Source organism: Tupaia chinensis, unplaced genomic scaffold, assembly GCF_000334495.1.
Source record: "Tupaia chinensis unplaced genomic scaffold, TupChi_1.0 Scaffold000081_1, whole genome shotgun sequence".
NCBI lineage: Eukaryota > Metazoa > Chordata > Mammalia > Scandentia > Tupaiidae > Tupaia > Tupaia belangeri.
The window spans coordinates 8,112,370-8,133,917 of NW_006159542.1; the positions used below are offsets into that span (position 1 = coordinate 8,112,370).

At 41.5% G+C, this 21,548-nt stretch overlaps 1 long non-coding RNA gene across 1 annotated transcript; it reads right to left on the reverse strand.

Annotated features, from left to right (window-relative positions):
• Positions 1 to 568: 568 nt before the first annotated feature.
• Positions 569 to 11,485, reverse strand: LOC102498965 (uncharacterized). The gene is made up of 3 exons (XR_333728.3): positions 10,839 to 11,485; positions 4,710 to 4,712; positions 569 to 579 (listed from the first exon to the last, which is right to left on the reverse strand). It is a non-coding gene; the product is annotated as an uncharacterized LOC102498965 (long non-coding RNA).
• Positions 11,486 to 21,548: the final 10,063 nt, after the last annotated feature.

Here is a 21,548-nt window from a genome sequence, read left to right on the forward strand (position 1 = left end):
CAATCAGCCAGTGGGACCCAGATGCCTTAACCACTATGTCACAGGCTGCTTAGGTTTAATAGTAAGCTGGGCACCAAGTTACATACACATATGACTACAGCCTCATGGAAATAGCCATATAGTGAACTTGGAGATGTATCAACCTATTCATGTTTGCATGGGGCCGTAGAAATTAATTTATATGAAATTTCTCCCTTTATTTTTAATGGCTAGAGATTCTTTTTCTTTTTTACTTTTTAAATTATCTTATTTAACTTTGTTTATTTACTTATTTTTAAATTTCACTTGGCAGGGACAGAGTAAGAGAAAGAGAGAGAGGGAAAGTGACAAAGGAAGTTGCTAGGGGAAGTTGTCAGGTCCAGGACTCGAACCATGGTCGACCATATGGTAGTCTAGCACCATTAACCACCATACCACTTGCTGACCCCCAAGCTAGGGATTTCTTTCTTTCTTTTTTAAAAATAAATTTATTTTAAAAATTAATTTTGTTATTAATAGAGAGGCAGGACACTAGAGGGAAACAGATATGGCTTATTACCTGTTGATGATGACATGTATAGTATTCTCAACTGGATTGGTCTGAGAAGTATTTCATGATGGGTAAAGTCTTTTTACAAGCAAAATGAGAAATAGTGACTGACTGTTTGAAAAAATAATTAGAATAATAATAATAATGATTGGGAAAAACATAGAAATATATTGAATGATGAAGTGGGGAGATTAATGTCTCTGTATTGACTGACATGCAGGGAATTCCCTTTTGAAAAAGCAATGTAATACACTGTAAAGTTATATGCAATCCAATGTAACATAAAGAAGATTATGATGATAATAAAAATTAAAAAATTAATTTTGTTATTATTTATTTATGATTTTTACCACAGAAAGACAGAGAGAAAATTGGAAAGTGAGAAAGCAAGCCATCAGGCTGGGACTTGAACCACGGTCAGCCATCTGGGAGTCCAGCATCTCAACTACCATGCCACCTGTGGGTCCGGGGATTTCTTTTAAAAATGGGAAAATAAATACATCAAATTAAAGACTGCTTATTTATTCACAATATCATTTTGAGAAAACTTTTTAAATTTCCCGAAGCCTTGGTTTTCTCATCTTCAAAATGGGGCAAGTAAATTGTCCTTCCCACACAGGATGTTCTGAGATGGTGTTTATGGAGTCCCTGGTGTGTAGCCTGGTTCTTGATTAACAGCTGAACCCATAACAGTTACTATTGCTACAGGTGATCAGTTCCCAGCCTATCTGTTCAGTATAGGTTGGATCAAAGAATAGGGCAGGTTTGATGAGGTAGGAATGGAGGTTGGGGACAGTCACTGGTCCAGAAGTCCTGGTTTTGAAACTACATTTGCTTCTAACCAGCTGTGTGACTTTGGTAATTCCCTCCTGTCACTGGGCTTTTGTTTCTCTAAGTGTGGAAGTGGAAGATGGTCTCCACAATACTACAACTCCCCTGGAATGTGCTCTGTGAAAGTTTTAACGATCTTACAAATTCCACCAGACAGATCCTGCAACCTTTTTCAAATGTCCTCATCCCTCTGAGGTTTGCTAACCTATGACTGAAGGTCCATCTCTTTTTTTTTTTTTTTTTTTTTGAGAGACGTGTGCTCGCCAGAAAGAGAGATAGAGAGATAGAGAGACAGAAAGTGAGTAATCACCCCCCCATGGGGGATGGCCACGCTGCAATCCCCTCTCCTCCATTCTCCTCTCAGGATCTTGGGCACGCACGCACACACACCCGGCATGAGTTCATGCCACCGGGTCCGGGACGCGAACCGCAGTCGACTACACGGGAGTCCAGTGACACAGCCATTATGCTAACTGCTGGTCCCCATGAAAGTCCATCTCTCTTAAGGCCAGAAGGTCTCATTCTTGCTTCTTAAAAGCTACAAGCCCTGGGACCAGCAGTTAGCGTAATGGCTATGACACTGGACTCCACGTAGTCGACAGCAGTTCGAGTGCCAGACCCGGTGGCTTAAACTCACGCCGGGCATGTGTGCGTGCATGCCCAAGATCCCGAGAGTAGAATGGAGGAGAAGGGATTGCAGTGTGGCCAACCCCGTGATTTCCTACTTTCTGTCTCTTTGTCTCTCTCTGTCTGTGTGGCGAGTGCACGTGCCCTATAGCAAAATCCTCTCCAAAAAAAAAAAAAAGCTATAAGCCCTTCCTCCCCTGCTAACTACATACCAGTCTTAGAGTTTCTTAGTATGTGTCTCATTTTAAAAATAAATACCGTTTTTGAGGCCAGGTGGCATACGGTGGTAAAACAGTTGGACCCGTAAGAAAATTTTCCTGGTTCTTGTACAAGGATCACCTTGAACATGCCAGGGGCATGAGTATGAATGCCCATGATGTGGGCTTGCTAAGACTGGGAATGCACTGTGATGTGAACACTCTGTTGGGTGTGTCAGTCTCTCTCTTCCTCTCATTGAATAAATAAATAACATTTTACTAGGAAATGTCATTTTTAGGTTAGGAATTACAGCATATTGGTCCCCAGTTTGTGGCTGGCAAACACACACCTCCATGCACTTTATAAGTCAGTTCTTAAAATAGAGAAATCTCGTTTCAAATACTTGCTCCTTGGCATTCCTCCTAACACTGTACAATGAGTGTAGAGGATGGATGAGATGCTCTCTGAAGGTGCTTGGTGTTCTCACAGTCTCCTCCTCCCTGAGGCAGCATGGAATGAAGAAGAACCTTTGTCCTAGGCACGTGGGTCTGTCTCAGAAGCAGCCCCTCTCCCTAGCCCCTAAGTAGATCTGCCAGGCTCAAATGAGCTAGGTCAGCTGGCTTTGTTTTACATGGAAGCTCTAAATAATTTTAATGGCTTAAAAGCCTAAGAGTTGTTCTCCAGATCTTGTAAGATACAATATTAACAGAGAATAATTTAAAGAGTGAGGGCATGAGAGAGGTAGATGGAAAATTAGAAAGAAAGTAAAGAATGGGAAAAACAAACTTTCAGTATCCCTTAAACAAATCCTGGTCAAAAGGCTAGGTAGTGGTGCAGTGGTAACGTATCTGGACCTCATGGGAAAGGTCCCAGGTTTGCATCTCGGGACCTTCCTGAGCACTCTGTGATCTGGGTTGACTGAGACTGGAGGCAGATAGTGGTGTACAGACCATGTTGGGATGTCTATCTGTCTCTCTCAGGGAATGAATGAATGAATGAATGAATGAATCCTTGCTCAAGGTCTCCCCTATCTTTCAAGCCCCCTTCATGCTTGGCATGCCTTCTTGCCTTAATGGTATAAATGCAAATGCTTAACTCGAATTGGAGTCTAGACTACGCTCTCAACCACACATCACTTCATTACTCTCAGTTGAAATGTCAGTTCAATGAGGACGAGGGTTTTGGTTTGTTCATTGCTCATCCCCATTTTCTAGAGCAGGGCTGGTTCCATTCCATGTGCTCACTGAGTATGGGATGAAATAACGAACAATGACTCTGTGAGGTGATTGTGGCTACTACCCAGTTTACAAATAAATATACTGAAGTTCCTAGAGGTTAAGTTATTTGTCCAGAGTTACGTAGCTAGTTAAAAACAGACTCAGAATTAAAATATATTTGCTTCAAAGCCTGTCTTATTTCACGCTATATGCCCTGTCACTTTATTACCCTATTAAAGTCTCCTTCCTCTTCCAGTCCTCTGGACGGGGATCACCTCTTTCGGGAAGTCAGCCCTGACCACTTCTTTGCCCAGTAGAGTTCCTTTAAGATAATTATAAGATAATTATAATCCACAATCCTGCTATCCTTCACCATGCCAAAGGCCACCTGCTTCTAAAAGGTGTATTGTCTACTTTGAACTGTGCCTGAGTACTGTATACCTTAAATTATTATTGTTGACCAAGTGTCTTCCCATAGTAAACTTACTTCTCAAAAAAGGCTTAGTCCCTGATTACTTTTATGTACTTCCACAATGCCTGACTCATACTGTATTTCAAATCAATATTTGTTCATTAGAATTCATTTAATTAGTTTAATCCTTTGTATTATAGATTCAGAAGACAATTTGGGAATACCTATTAAAATTTAATTTTTTTTCACTTTGTCATGTAATTCTACTTGAAAGAACTTAAAATAATTGTGGTCACAAAAAATCCATGTATGTGGCTGTTACATTATTTATAATAGTACAAAATATAATAAAGCCCCACTGTTGACTATTGGTTAAACATATCATGGTACCGTGGAATATTAATCAGCTATGAAAAAGACAATTGTAGATCCATGTGAACTGACATGGAGACATCTTTAAAACTTTGTATTAGTAGAAAAAACAAGTTTCACAAAACACAGCACAATATCCCATTGGGGTTAAAATATACCTACGTAAATGTATGTCAACAGTTCTATAAGCAAATATTCAATCCTAAGTAGTGGATACTTTCAGGGTGGGCTGTAAGTTTGGTAAATGAAAGAGATTTCTCCTGCTCCTCCTCTTCCTCTTCCTCCTTCTTTGCTGAAAATGTTTCTTTAAAAATGGTGACAGCCAGCCCTGTAGTCCAGTGTCTAAGGATCCAGATCCCATGTGACCAAAATTGGTTTAGGTCCCGATTCCCAGTAGCCTGAAAAACATGCTATGCATGTGTGCATGTGAATGGAGAAATGGAGAAAGGAGTGCAGCAGGACCATGTATTATTGGGCATGCCTTCTGCCTGCCCCTCTCTCTCTGTCTCTGCTGAGCATACACGCCCTTCGGCAGTTAAAAAAAATGGTGACTTAAAACAACAGACTCCCTGGACAAGAAAATTAGAAGGGATCTTATGGGACAGAAGCAGTGCAGGGTCTGCCACAGATGGGGTTAGGTTCTTTGCATTATATGCCTGGCTTATACTTCATAATAAACTTTAAGGGTAAGGATCAGTAATGTCACTTTGCAGATAAGGACACTAAGGTTCATACTCAACAAAGTCTGCCTAAGTCTCTAGCTTCTCCCTTTTTTTTTTCAGAAAACATATATAGCTTGTTTGCTTCCGCAAACCTTAAAGAAAAAGTCATTTCCCCTCTCACAGTTACCATTTTGTTTGAAGTAAATCTGCTTAGAGCTGCAGCTCCTGCTTAATCACCACCACTGCTACTGCCATCAACACGGGAGCAGCAGTTATTCAGTGAGTTCCAACTACCTGCCAGGTATTCTGTGAAGTTATTTACATTAACTAATTGCCTTCTGAGAGCCTGATGAGGAGAGGTGAGGAGTCTCCCAGTGAAAAGAGGGGTGCTCACCTGCTGTGGTCTGCTGTGCCTGTCACCCTGGTAAACTTGTCATTATGACAATCACGAGTAGTTTTTTAACAGGGCGGGAGATGTGCTGCTTCCTTTTAAATCTCATCATCTGGGGCTTGTAGTCACAAAGCAATAAAGTTGAGCTGAAGGAAATGCAGATGTACTGGTGCGCACACACACACTCACATTCAGATACATTAAGGGAAGCTCGAGGCTGGCTCCAGAAACATTTTTTCCTTAGGAATTACCTGAAGCCCTTGAGTGTTTTGTTTGTTTGTTTCTTTGTTTTCAATTTCCTAAACAGACTCAAACCTGGCTGCTATGTTTCTTTGTTTTCAATTTCCTAAACAGACTGGAACTGGCTGCTGTTCCTTTTTCTTTTTTGCATGGGGTACGATGAACGATTAAGGAAAACCAAGTTTCCAGGGTCCAGCTTGAGTCATAAGTACCTCTCCTTCCATGAACTACTCTCTTGTCTTCCCTGGTACACAAGGAGATGTAAACACACACACACAATCACACACATGGATGTATGAACACACACTCTAAAATGTCTAGTATTCTCTCATTGCCCATCAGGTAAAGTTGAAACACTCTAGGCTGGAAACAAGAGCCGTGATGATGAAATCCTATTCCTTCTTCCAAAATTCACTTCTTCCACTCTTTGTCATGCTCCATTCAAAGTGGTCTGCTGTGCCTGTCACCCTGGTCCACCTGTCAGCCCTTTCTCAAGAAGTCTCCCTGTGTGAAATAATGTTCCCTTTGTGATCCCCAAGGAGGCCTAGTTCTAACATACAATGTTCATCAAGCCATCCATGACATCCCCAGGACATGGTCTCTCTCTCATCAGAGCACTCAGGACCATTTTCAAAAATTAGAGCATTTATCTTTGGCACCTTCTGAAGCCGTGGCAGTGTGCTCTTACAAGAATCTCTCTTCTCTCCTCCTCCATTTTGTTCCCCGTCTTCATGGTATCAGGACTCATTTCAATCCCTTTGCCATCAGAAAATAAGTGCAGGTAATTCGGATGTAGTGATAATTTTCCATCAGTGTCATAAGAGATTCTTGACAAGCCCTCATAATAATATGCCTGAACATGCTGATAATAATTTAAATAAGACATTTGATTATTGAGTTCCAGACCCTATCCTGAGGGCTTTATACATACTGTGTTATCCAATTATTTCACAGAATTGTGAGGTGGGGACCTTTTTAAATTCCTAATTTACAGATGAGAAAACTCAAGGTCACCCACAGAGTGACAGAACTGGGATTTGAACTTAGGTACAGCTGACTCCAAAGCCCCAAAACTCAATCACTTTATCAGAGAATAGCACAGAGACATTTACTTAGTTCCAATGTGGTTTACTATATATGAGGAACAGAGTCATCAGGCTATTATTTAGAAATAAAACCCCAAATAGTATTTATAAAAACAAAGAGAAAAGAAAAATTTGAACAGACAGGCTAAGAACAATGAATCATGGTTAACACGTTTTAGGTAAATTAATTAGCTAGAACACAGCAAAGAGGTCATCCTGGACAATCTATCCTGGGCAGGCAGAAAAGAAGCACTAGAGAAACCCATTTTCATTGTAGATTGCATAAAACCTTAGCATTTAGCTTAGGAGTGTAGATGCAGGGTATCTCTGACTCCTTCTATCACCACCTCAGATTTTGTTGGGATGGTCTCTACCATCTTCCTCATCAGAACCTCTTTCTAGGGCTCCCTACAGTTTCTTATGTCCCCAAAGATTGATTCCTACCTTTAAAGAAGATAATATGTGTAGAGCCCTAAGCACACGAACTAGGCATATGGTCACCTGGTGATAGAAGAAGAGCTATTCTAAGCCTTACAATCAAAAGACTTCTTATTTCTTATATTGCTTCATTACTAACAGAAAGCTGGTGGATTTTGCTTTCCTGCGTTTTGCCAGCATTTAGGCTCCTTCTTTAGCTGGCTCTGGGAACTCACTTGCATAATAACACACTCTCAGTATTCACAAGCTTACTGCTGTGGATTGATTGACTCTCTCTATTAGAATTGTTGTGGCCACAGTGAATGGACTGTACTTTCAACAGGAATCTGTACTAGGTAGTCCTCCCCTAGATACCTATGGGCTTCCAAGGAATGGTACCTGGACTTGATCAGGCTTGAATTCTCCCAGTGCCCAACTGCTAATAATCTTTCTAAGCATGAGCAGCTCAAGGTGGGGTATGTGTGTGTTTGTGTTTGCGTGTGAGCGTCTTGCCTGTTACGTCTTTATTTCTCACAAAGCTCTTACTCTAGGATGATGCGTGTGGCAGATGCTTAGGAATTGTTCTGAAAATAAATGAGTGAGTGATTGAAAATCTCATCATACTACCCTGTTGCTATATACAACTGCCTGTCATTGCCAACAGCCCACTGTGATGTTTTCGTTCCCTGGAAAACTGCAACGATTTAGCTTTGGCTACAGTACTCTCTGCACATCCTTTCATGCATGCGCAACAACCCACTGTATTGCCTCCTTGCTTTCTACTTGCTAATGTTCAGCATTTCTCATGACACAGCTGCTGAGCCCGACTCTGCTCCCCTCCCATCACTATCCCTGCTCTTCTTCTTCTTTCTTCTAAATAATGCAAAAACAGCCATCATTTACTGAGTTACTGAGTACCTATGTAGTAGATGCCTTTTTTTTTCTTTGCAAAACCTCACTGGATCCAAATAGTCCACAAAGTAGATCCGTTACTATCTACAGATAAGAAAACCAAGACCTTGTAAGCCTAAGAAAAGCAGCTGAAATGCAGACCCAGCTACGACTGGCACCAAAGTCCAAGAGTTTAATCATCACACTGTCATGTAACTTCAGATATAAACACTGACCAACTTTTACAGATATTAAAAAAGTACATATAGATTGAAACACTGATTAACAGTCATATTCCTCTGAATTCATATTTACTCACGGTCTTCATGGTAATAGCTCTTCCTCCTCTACCCTTACACATCCTTCTAATTTCTGCAGCAGTTACTCAAGCCTACTATGTGTAAGGTAGAATGCTGGGCACTGCTTAGGTGCAACATGTATGTGACATAAATCACACACTCCATGAGTTTACAGAAGAGGAGGAGGGAGCAGCAAAAGGAAACATAAACTATACTGTTAGGTCATTAGGAAAGTCAAGATGTATTTTTCTATGTCTTTCTATGCATGCATCATGACTTTCCTGATGACCCAATAACAGAGTTGACTGTCAGAATAGTCTTCCATAGACAAATGCTTGTGGAGGTGTAAAAGAATATGTTGGGAAGCGGAAAGAAACTGTCAGACTGACACTCTATTAAGTTCATTAATAGCAACAGTGTCCATATTAAGATTGCATTATGTATTGTGAGCTTTCCATACATTATCCATCATCCCCACGAGAAGTCAACTAGTTAGGAATACTTATCTATTTTAAAATGAGGAAATCAAGGCAGAGAGAGGTGAAAAAGTTTTTAAGAACACACAGTCATTAATTGGCAGAAGCAAAATTAGAATTCTGGCCTGTCTGGATCTGGATGTTGTATTTATTTTTCTCCCCCACCCCCAGAGTTGAAGGTAATTTGTTTATTTATTAATTGAAAATCTCATCATACTACCCTGTTGCTATATACAACTGCCTGTCATTGCCAACAGCCCACTGTGATGTTTTCGTTCCCTGGAAAACTGCAACGATTTAGCTTTGGCTACAGTACTCTCTGCACATCCTTTCATGCATGCGCAACAACCCACTGTATTGCCTCCTTGCTTTCTACTTGCTAATGTTCAGCATTTCTCATGACACAGCTGCTGAGCCCGACTCTGCTCCCCTCCCATCACTATCCCTGCTCTTCTTCTTCTTTCTTCTAAATAATGCAAAAACAGCCATCATTTACTGAGTTACTGAGTACCTATGTAGTAGATGCCTTTTTTTTTCTTTGCAAAACCTCACTGGATCCAAATAGTCCACAAAGTAGATCCGTTACTATCTACAGATAAGAAAACCAAGACCTTGTAAGCCTAAGAAAAGCAGCTGAAATGCAGACCCAGCTACGACTGGCACCAAAGTCCAAGAGTTTAATCATCACACTGTCATGTAACTTCAGATATAAACACTGACCAACTTTTACAGATATTAAAAAAGTACATATAGATTGAAACACTGATTAACAGTCATATTCCTCTGAATTCATATTTACTCACGGTCTTCATGGTAATAGCTCTTCCTCCTCTACCCTTACACATCCTTCTAATTTCTGCAGCAGTTACTCAAGCCTACTATGTGTAAGGTAGAATGCTGGGCACTGCTTAGGTGCAACATGTATGTGACATAAATCACACACTCCATGAGTTTACAGAAGAGGAGGAGGGAGCAGCAAAAGGAAACATAAACTATACTGTTAGGTCATTAGGAAAGTCAAGATGTATTTTTCTATGTCTTTCTATGCATGCATCATGACTTTCCTGATGACCCAATAACAGAGTTGACTGTCAGAATAGTCTTCCATAGACAAATGCTTGTGGAGGTGTAAAAGAATATGTTGGGAAGCGGAAAGAAACTGTCAGACTGACACTCTATTAAGTTCATTAATAGCAACAGTGTCCATATTAAGATTGCATTATGTATTGTGAGCTTTCCATACATTATCCATCATCCCCACGAGAAGTCAACTAGTTAGGAATACTTATCTATTTTAAAATGAGGAAATCAAGGCAGAGAGAGGTGAAAAAGTTTTTAAGAACACACAGTCATTAATTGGCAGAAGCAAAATTAGAATTCTGGCCTGTCTGGATCTGGATGTTGTATTTATTTTTCTCCCCCACCCCCAGAGTTGAAGGTAATTTGTTTATTTATTAATTTACATTTAATTACTATACATCTTTACAGCCTACAAAATAAACTTTTGGGGCATGAGTATTTTGCATATGAGCCCAGTCAAAGATATTACCATACACAATAACATCAACAAATAATTTTGCATTTTTTTGTTCACTAAATGTTTTGCTATTTTCCTCTCCTTGATTCCCTTCTTCTGCCCCCTCATTGTTCACCTTCTTCCAACACTTTTTCCAGTGTCCTCAGTTGCTCTGCATGCTATTAATACCTTCTAGTCTTTCAGTTTATGCTATGAAGTGCAGACATTCTGTATATATTAAGTGGGGACATAGAATGTCTCACTTTCATGGTCTGAATTGTTTTCTTTCTTTCTTTCTTTTTTTTTTATTATTACTGTCCACAGTATTTATTTATCAAGAGAAACTATTCTTTAACCCATGTATTCATGTTTCATAGTTTAGGAACATGGCCCCAATCCAATGACTTTTTTTTTTTTTTTTTTGAGAGGTTTTTGCTATAAGGCATGTGCACTCACCAGAAAGACAGATAGAGAAGGAGAGACAGAAAGCAAGGAATCACCACCCAGCGGGGATGGTCCCACCACAATCCCTTCTCCTCCATTCTCCTCTTGGGATCTTGGCATGCACGCACACACACTGGGTGTGAGTTTAAGCCACCGGATCCAGGACTTTAACTGTGGTCAACTACATGGGAGTCCAGCAACATAGTTATAACTGCTGGTCCCTTCAATGACATTCTTTACATTCCAAAATCACTTTGTACTCTGAAAGATACCAGCCTTCCTCATCACTTCAAAATCTTTCATGGAATCATAATTTCTGTAGAAATCTGCAGATGCCTTCTGTCTTGGTTCAGCCACAGCAAACTTATAGAAAGCTGCAACATTCAGGGCTACAATGAATGCTCAACAATATGAAATCACAGACGCTTGACCCGAAGGCCACGCATCTGAGGTTTTGCCAAAGCATTGGAAACCATGGCAGTTACTGGGCTTCAACACCAACATCCTCCCCAGCTGAAGAATAAAATGGCTTGTTTCCTTTCTGACAGATCTATTGCCTGTTGTTCTAGTCTATCCTGCTGCTAATAACAGAAAACACCTGAAACAGTGATTTACAAGAATAGAGATTTATTTTGCTCATGCTTTGGAGGTTTGAGGTTCAGAAGCCACACCTGGTGAGGATCTTCTTGCTGGTGTACCCACCACAAAGTAGAGCAGTTGGTGCACATGTCTGTGTCCATGTGTCTCTGTTCTGGTTTTATTCCCTCTTCTTTTAAGTTCACCAGAGGTCAATCATGAGAATCCCTGATGACCTTAATCCTATCTCACTAAAACACCATCTTTCAACACCATAGTCTGAATATGTTTCTATCATCTTAAGCCTGACCCAACCAAATCTCAACATATGAGTTTTTGAGGGGACACATTCAATTGATAGCACTTTCATTTTTGAGCTTCCTCACCTAAGCCTCTTCACCTTCCAGTTGGATCTGTTTTATTAACTGTATTTATAACTAAAGAGCAAGTGTTGGAAACACTGGGAATTGGATGCTTATTTAGGGGAAATAAGGAGGCTTCGTGCAAGTGTACTGAACCTGGAAGGACTGATGGCTTTAGTGCATAGACACCGTGAAACCATTCTTGCAAGAAAAGTCTTCACGGGCAGAAGTAAAAGTGTGGCAGACAGTCTCAGCCTGCTGGAAGGTATGTGACCTGAATGCTAAGTCATGCCTAACTACAATGTTAGTAAACAGTACTACTTTGGTAGACTGTTTACTTAAAATCAAGGGTGTCAAGAAAGTAGAGTCAATTCAACAGAAAGTATAACCCGAGGTCAGGCTCTGAGATTAGTTTTGGGAGATTCTGAGAAGCAAGTCCACTTGCTCCAACCACTAGGCACATTTACTCCCCCACATTTCTTCCATGCAGAGTCTCACAGTGCTTTGTTGGTATCTTTCCCAAATCCTGAAAAATAAAGTCCACGGCACCTTCAGGAGACAAAATGGCACTTCTCCCCACTGTCTAAGTTGAATGGCCTTTTGCTGACTAATTGAATTACTCTGGCCAACAAACTGATAGACAGCTGCTAAAAATGGTTATTGCATTATTAATTCGCTCCAGCAATTTCACATTAAACCTATACTGTTAATAATTTTCCCCTTCTATTTCTTCCTTCTTAATTAGTCTATTTAAAACTTTGAAGGAATAGTCTTCCCATGCTAAATGGAAGCATTGGGCAAATTACATTTTTGATTGAATACTTCTCTGATAGGCCAGCAAATGAGACTGTTGAGTTGTTAATTATTGTCAGAGTTCCACACGACGCCTGTTAATGAGGCAGTCAATCTCAGTTGTCTGTCCCCGATATTAATGGAGGCTGATGGGACGCACTGGGAAGGTTTTTGCTGGAGGTTCAGGGTGTCATGTTCCCTGGTTGTACATGGAAGGTCAGAAACGTCCCTTTGCTAAAGCTAATGGGGACCTGTGATGAGAGTGGAAAGGTCTGAGCAGTGGGTCAGAGGTGAGGGCAGCCCAAAGGGCTTCAGAGCACCAAGGGGGGCACTGTTGGGATGGCCTGACTGGTCGATGCTCAGTATTTCTCACTGCTTGCAAGGCTGTGTGTTTGCAGCTTCTTGGTGGACGGTGGGTATGAGTAGGTGACTGTGGAGCAGTCAGTAGAGGGTACATTTCTGAAGATTGATGGTTCGGGCTCAGAATGACCCAGTCCCAGCTCTATTGCTGGTGAATGTCTTGGAATTTAATCCTGCTTTTGCACTGTTCCTGCTGGTGTGTCTGAGAGGTGTCTGGTTTCATTCAGCAAGACTGGGTGTGACAAAGAGGGAATGAATGCCACCCAAATTCGGTGTTAGAGAGCCCTATACTTAGTTGTGGACAAAGCAAGCACTCAGTATTAGGGCAGGGAAGGGAGAAAAATTGGATTTGACTCAATAAATATTTACTGAACACTTTGTATGCATGATACAAACTGAAGTTCCCTGTGCAAACTCCCAAGGCAGTTTTGGGCATCATCCTTGACCTTTGCTTCTTCACAATTGCCTACTTCCCTCCCCTCCACTAAACTGCTTCCTAAAGCACACTGATTCTCTTTCACCTGGGCTTTGGGAATTCATTCCCTTCTCCGTAACCATTGCTCCTTCCCCGGCCCTAAGCCTTTCCATCATCCTCTGGGTTACTGTCTCCAATTTAATTATTCTTGGATCTACACTCTGCCACTCTCCAACAACATGACCTCTTTGACTTCCTCTCCTACGAGTCGCCTCAGCTCACTCTGTTCCTCACACATACCAGGCATACCCCTCCCTCCTCACTGAGCTTTGGTTTCACCATCTCTGAAAAGGACATCAACCTGCTGTGACACACCTGGCAAGGTTCTGATCAACACACGCTGGTTTCCTTCTCTTTGAGCTTTTATCTCTAAGTGTAATCTTTCCACCTGATATTAAATCTTTCTCATCATCTTCCTACCTCTTTGATTCAGTTTACTTTAATAGGATGTAGACACAGGTTGTGAGTAGGGATGAGAGGTTGGCAAGGCAGGGTTACAACGTCCTGACTTCCAGATAGAAACAACCAACCCACAGCATAGGAGGAAAAATGGAGGTAGATTCTTTTTGTTTAAATAAGTTTTTGGCTTAGGGCTCCTATGCTTGTGTGTGCATGTGTGTGTGTGTGTGTTTGTGTGTGTGTGTGTGTGTGTGTGTGTGTGTGTGAGAGAGAGAGAGAGAGAGAGAGAGAGAGAGAGAGAGAGAAACAGAAAGACAGTGAGATCCTGAGAAATTACTCCCTGGGGAGATGGCCATGTTGCAATCCCTTCTCCATTCTCCTCCCAGGATCTTGAACAAGCACGCAACGCACCCCTGACATGAGTTTCAAGCCACTAGGTCCGGGACTCAAAATGCATTCAGCCATGTGGGTATCAAGCAACATAACCACTATACCATCTACTGGTCCCTGGAGGTAGATTCTTAGCCTGAGAGGGAGCCAGCAGTAAATTTGTGAATTCATATGTTTTTTTTTTTTTAAGAGGTTTTTGCTATAGGGTGTGTGCGCTCGCCAGACAGACAGAGACAGAGAGACAGAAAGCGAGAAACCACCCCCCCCCCCCAGGGAGGAATGGCCACACCGCAATCCCCTCTCCTCCATTCTCCTCTTGGGATCTTGGGCACACACATACACATGCCTGGCATGAGTTTTAAGCCACCGGGTCCGGGATGCGAACTGCGGTCGACTACATGGGAGTCCAGCGACATAACCGTTATGCTACCTGCTGGTCCCTGAATTCATATAGCTTTTAAATCTGATTCCCAGGTTTTCTTTGCAATGCTGATGTGGAGGACTATATATCTTTCAAAAATGAAATTTAACTTCTGAATATACCATTTGGCAGCTTTGTTAACTGCACAGTGATGCCATCATGCTTACTGACAGATTCCAAAGCACTAGACACAATTTTAGGTGCTAAGATTCCATAGGGAGCCAAACAGGCAGGATCTCTGTTCTCCAAGACCATATTTTCTGATTTGGGAAGCAAAGAGACAACAAGTAGGTAGATAAGAAAAATAGATAAATAAATTTCAGATAATAATATGGCATACACAGACTGAATTCTGTATGAGATAAAGAGGCATGAGAGTGATGGGGGGACAGGTGTACATGAGGGAGACGTAGCAATCACAAGGAACTATGAAGAGGCAGACTTGAGTTGAGATTTCGGCGAAGAGAAATCAGGTAAATGAGCTTGGGAGGAGAAAGAGCGTTCCAGGCAGAGGGAACAAGAAAGAAGGGGCTGAGAGGAATATCATCTTGGTAAATCGCAAGACTAGAAATAAAGCTGTTTTGGCTTAATCGTGATGAGGGGTGAACCATGGAGCAGAGTGTGTGGTTGGAGAAACAGGACAGACTTCTGAGACCACAGCATAAACTTGCATTGGATGCTAAAGCCAATAGAAAACTGTTGTGGTTCTTTTTTTTTTTTTTTTTTTTTTTAAGAGATTTTTGTTATAGGGTACGTGTGCTCAAAAGAGAGACCAGAGAAAGACAGAGAGACAGAAAGCAAAAAACCACCCCTCCTCTGGGGATAGGGCCCTGCCGCAATCCCTTCTCCTCCATTCTCTTCTCAGAATTTTGGGCACACACGTGCCCACCATGAGTTTCAAGCTGCTGGGTCAAACCAAGGTTGATCACTCGGGAGTCCAGTGCCTTAACCACTATGCCACTTGCTGGTCCTGCTGTTGTGGTTTTAAGCAATGGAATGACGTGATTAGATACTGGTGTTTGTAAATGTTTACAATTGAGCACCTCTTAGAGATAAAACCCAGAGTGAGGTGCTAGATGTACAAGGATAGAGTATTAATAGCTATAGTCACCACTCCTCTCAGAGTTCTAATGGCAGGGACAGACACACAGTCAGGTATCTGAGATAGCAGAAAGACAGACTGATGGTGGATCCCAGTGGCTGCTCTCTCCTTTGTCACTTTAGGTTAGTTTTCTTTTTTCTTTTCTTTTCTTTTTTTAAGAGACAGATTTTTGCTTTAGGGTGATTGCGCTCATTGGAGAGACAGAGACAGAGATACAGAAAGTGGGAAATCACACCCCAGGAGGGATAGCCACGCCACAATCCTTTCTCCTCCATTCTCCTCTTGGGATCTTGGGCATGCATGCACGCATATGTGCCAGGCATGAGGTTTAAGCTGCAGTGTTCAGGATTTGAATGGTGGTTGACTACATGGCAGTCCAGCGGCATAACCATTACGCCATCTGCTGGCCCCCATTTTAGGTTAGTTTCTTGCTGCTTACCCCATTTCCCAACATTTCCTAAAGCTGGGTGTGGCTGAGATGACTTTGTGGCTGAAAGGAGATTTGTGGAAGTAAATTATAGCAGTTCCAGCTTTTCTCCTTGAGAGAGAGGTTTTACATGCTACTGCTGTTCTCCCTGACTCTATCCTACTGCTTGGAACATGGAAGAGAGAGCTGCGGCCCCATCTCGGAGCACGCCAGTGACAGCAAGGCTTTGGGGAGGAGGAACACAAAGCCAAAAGGGGCCTGGATCTCTAGCCTTTCAAGGATATGGCAAAAAGCCCTGGATTACTGCTAACCCTGAACTTCCCCCAGACAAAAATATACCTCCATCTCATGTAGAAGCAGGTTCTATTTTGGGTCTGTATGATTGTAGACTAACTGAATCTGAAGAGTTAATTGTGCTAAAATGTGTTCGGGAACATCTTTATGGACTTTTGAGAGAGAGCGACTAACCCCAGCTTCTTGAAAACAAATTGATTTCTCCTCAGTTCTTCTCATCAGCTGCTCACCACTGCAGAAATGGGTAAGACTGATTCTCTCCGAGACCTCGGGATGGTTTTGTTTGTGTTTTCTCATCTCCCTCATGGCCCACTTCGAGCAGACAGAAGAGAAGCCAGAGCGAAGGTGAGCGTGAGGCAGTTCCTCCCTGCAGAGAAGTCTGGAGATTCTGTCTCGTGTTTATGAGACAGGCAAGCCAACACGAGCTTGGAATGGAAACAAGAGCACTTAAGCAATTAAAGCAGAGCATTCATTTCACAAGGGGGGAAGGAGACCGAGAGGAAAACGGAACCTAACAAAACGGAGATGGCAACCCTTTTGAAGCTATTATTTATTGGCAAGGATTGTTCCTGAATTTTATTAAGGAAAAAAAAGGCTAAGGAAATTCAGCTTTTACTAGAATAACAATTTCAATGCAGTAGGTGGAACATAGCTGCTATGCTGGAATCCACGTGAATCCGTATGGTATGTTAGACAAGGCAAAAAACAATACTGGAGGGGTAACGGGGTGCTCTGTTTTGGACTACACTGCCTTTTGGGTAAATACTATCTTCAGGCAGAGGTAATAGTCAAAAAATGTACCAGTGGTTACACGGGAGTATCATCAGTCAACTCGTCGGGATATTGGACAAGAGGTTAATCCTAGAACCCTTTGTGACATCAAATGTTAGTCTTATTTATTTTCCTGAATGAACAGAGGTCTGGAGAGTAACTAATAGAGGATTAGAGTGGACGGGGGCTCCTAGGTTCAGGCTGCAGCTACGCCAGTCCAGGAGTATTTCAGAATCGTAACCACCTCCCCGTGTTCCGCTGCATGCTTGCTGAATATCTGCCCCAAGTCCACAAAGGAGAAGCTATTGCTTCAAAGAGATGCCTGGTGCCTTGGATCAAAGAAGCCTCATTTCTTTTCTCAAAAGCCACAGAGGTGCCAACATTCTGCAAGTTTTCTTCCAAGCCCCCTAAAGGGCTCTGGAGTACCCATCAGGAGCCATGCCAGCTGCAGCTAAGGCACACAAAACACTTTGCAATTAACAGAGCTGAGTGTGCCATTAAGACAACCTTATGAGGAAGGCAATACCCCCCAAGTAATCCTCGGAGCGTAATGAAGTTAGTCAGGCTGGTAAACACCTAAGTGATGGCCTTGTAAAAAAGAATGGCTTGTGAATTCATTTAGCTCCACAGGCTAAGGCATAGCACAGACAAATGATGGTTGTTCCATTATTTTCTGTTGACATTTATATGCATCTCCGTCCATATATGGCAACTGTTAGAAAAATAGCTTTAGTTTTCTAGAGTCAGACTTCTATGTGTATACAACCCAGTGTTTTTTCTGCTCTAGCTTTGCAAACTTGGAGAAGGTACTTAAATTCTCTGGACTTTTATTTTTCTCATCTGTAAAGAGGTTAGGGTAGTCATATATGCTCTATATTTACTGGGCTGTTAAGATACCTTTGACTGAACTAATATGCAATATATCAGTGCTGGGAAAGTTCATTTTGTATGCTGTAAAGATTGTGGTAATTAAATGTAAAAAATACGAAAAAAAAGAATAATTACAAAGGTGCCAATTAATGGTAACTTGCTTAAGTGATCTTCATGTTTGTGCTAGTTTTACATACATTTCTAGGGTTTTGTTTATTTTTAAACATAGGGCCCCTAAGAGACAGAGAGACTGAGAGAGGAAAAATGATAAATCCACCCACCCAGGGAATGGCCATGCCATAATCCCTCCTCCTCCATTCTTCTCTCAGGATTTCGGGCAATACACATGTGTCTGGTGTGACTTTCGAGCCTCCAGGTCTAGGACTGAAACAGTGGTTGGCCATGTGGGAATCCAGAACCTTAATCACCATTAATGGCCCCCTAAGTCTCACATTTTACTGTAATATAATTTAGTTATTATTATTTCTTAATTGTGAGAGGGCACAAGCACTCACCAGAGAGAAACTGAGAGGGAGAAAGCACCCCTCCCAATGGGGTGTGGTATGCCCAAATTCCTTCATTTCTCCATCCTGTTGGGATTTGGAGCACACATGCACATGCAACTGGCATATTTTCTAAGCCTCCAGGACTGGGATTCAAACCCTGGCCAACCATGTGGGATCTATCTTCATTAACCACTCAGCTACAGGGCCAGTCCCTTGGCCTCACATTTTAAATGAAACAGTTCCAAGACTGAATTCCAAGAAATGCAATCAATACACTGGGGATTTAAGCCGAGCAAGTTCGTGCATGGGTTTTAAAGGCCTGTATTCCAGAATCTGAGTCTTGTCCCTGCTGTTTACAAGAGCTATATGAATTTTCTTTGTTTGTTTTTTGCTTTTGCTATAAGGTGCTTTTATTTATTGGAGAGAGACAGGGAGAGAGGGAAAGTGAGAAATTACCTCTTAGAGTTACCTCTTAGAGGGGTGGTTATGCCACAATCCCTTCTCTTTCATTCTCCTCTTGGGATTTTGGCCACACACATACACACACACACACACACACACACACACAGAGTGTGTTTTTCAAACCAGTGGGTCCAGGACTCAAATCACTGAGGTGACCATGTGAATTCCACTGTCTTAACTACCATGCCAACTGCTGGCCTAAGTTGTGTGATCTTGACCAAGCAATTCAACCTGTCATACTATCTTCATGTCTAACATGGAAATAATAATGCTTACTTAGTATGATGGTCGAGAGAATTAAATAAAGTAATGCAGGGAATAGCAAATAAACTACTCAGTCATGTGGGCTTTGGAAGAGATCTCCATTAGTTCAAAGTATGTTCTTCTGCAGTCACAATTGGACTTTGGGATAACCCAGAAAAGAAACAAATCTTCCAGCACACAGGCTAAAGCTCCAGTCTAGATATGTGGGAGAAGAGGGTTGGAATTCCATGTCCATAATTTATTTATTACCTCTCATCAACAGTTTCCTCATCTGCCTTTAAGAAAATGATGCTGTCTTTAACTTGGGGGTAGATAATGCTCTACCTCATTGCTTTGAATAATAATTAGCATATGTGTGTATATAATATCATTTATGCTTACCATGTTCTAGATACCATATTCACATTTTACATTAAATTTAGTCTTCATGTTAACCCTTTGTGGTAAGTACTATTACTAATTCCATTTCACAGATGAGACATTAAGAAAAAGATGTTGAATACTTTGGTTACATGGCAGACCTGGGATTTGATCTCAATATATTATGGCTTTGGTGTTAGTGCACTTAATCACCAAGCTGTTGGGTCACTGACATCACCACTGCCACCAATACCACTACCACCATTCCACTCACCACCTCTATCATTTTGTCAACTAGGAACATAATAACAATTACAGTCAGCACTGCAGTCACCCCATCACTATCACCAGTACAATCACTATCATTACTACGACCACCACCATAATCACAACCACTACTACAACCACAACTGCTGCCACAATCACATTTATTGAGTGTAGATTGAATGTCAAGCTCTTCACATGCTTGGCCTCCTTCTATTCTTGCCACATCCCTGTGGGCTGGGTTAAGTGACTTGCCCATGGTTACTCAATTAGCAAAGTGCTAGTGCCTGAACTTCATTTAGGTCACTCTGGCCCCCAATCCATGCTCGTAGTTGCTTCATTACATTATTGAAACTACATAGATGTCCACCATGTCACCAGGCACATAACTGACATTTTCTAGAAGCCATTTCTCTCTTCTAGAAATTTTCAAGTTGTATAAAGGTTAGCTTTTCTGACAGCCCTTGAGCATTTTAGTATCAATCTTTTCCCCTTGTCTAATTTGAAGGGTGAATCTGGTGGTTTCAGATAACAAATGAACCCACTCACATTTCCACGTTGTTCTCACTTAGCACAGCCCTGCCCAAGGCTTGTCACCTTGTTTATGTCTTTGGAAGAGAAGAATGATCAGCAAAGTGAGTGGCAATGCTCCACTGATCTCCTTAGGGGCTGGACAAATTGTTGGATCTGGAACACACTGACAGGACATGTAAGACTCTAGGGGGCCTCAAACGTAAGAGAAGGTCTGAATGACTCATTATTGTTTAAATTGTATGCGTCAGATTTCTAACCTGGCTTACTTTATGAACATAGGCCTTGCATCTCACAGGAAAATCTTGGTCTCAGTCAATTCTAAGCCATCAACCTTCATTTCCTCATCTATCTATCTTCCAGTCTGAGCTAGAATAAAGGTTCTAGAATAAAAATCTAGTAATTCTTTCTCCTCCTTATAATCTTTTCTTGGTTTCTGATTGTCCTCAGAGAAAAATACAGGACCCCTGAACATAATGTACTATAGGTTAAATATCCCTTATCCAAAATGTTTGCGACCATATGTATTTCAGATTTTTTTTTTTTTGCTATAGGGTGCGTGTGCTTGCCAGACAGACAGAGAGAGACAGAGAGACAGAAAGCAAGAAATCACCCCCCAGGGGGGATGGCCACGCTGCAATCCCTTCTCCTCCGTTCTCCTCTTGAGATCTTGGGCATGCATGCACATGCGCCCGGCGTGAGTTTTAAGCCACCGGGTCCAGGACCCGAACCGCGGTCGACTACATGGGAGTCCAGTGACATAGCCATTAGGCTAACTGCTGGTCCCAAGTATTTCAGATTTTGAATTTTTCCAGATTTTGAAATATTTGGATATACATAATGGGACATCTTGGGAATGGACTCAAGTCTAAACATGAAATTCATTTCATATATACCTGTTACACATAACCTGAAGATCATTTTATATAATATTGGGTCATCAGAAAATTCATGACACATTTTTGCACAGAATAATAGAAAAAATACATTATGGCTTTTACAAAGACTTAGTAGTTTTGTATTACAATGTTTTGACTACAACCCATCATTTGAGATCGGCTGTAGAATTTTCTATTTGTGGTGACATGTTGCCATTCACAAAATTTCAGAGTTTGAAGTATTTTGGACTTTTAGTTAAGGTTGCTCAACCTCCAGGCTGTTTATAATTATCTCCTGGACCAACCACTCCCCCCTCTCTTGCCTTCTTCCACACCTTTTCCCGTTGCCGGACACCAACCTTTACTCCAACCATGTATACCACTTGCATTTACTCAAATATGCTAAGTATTGCTTCTTTTTTTTCTTCCTCTGACTC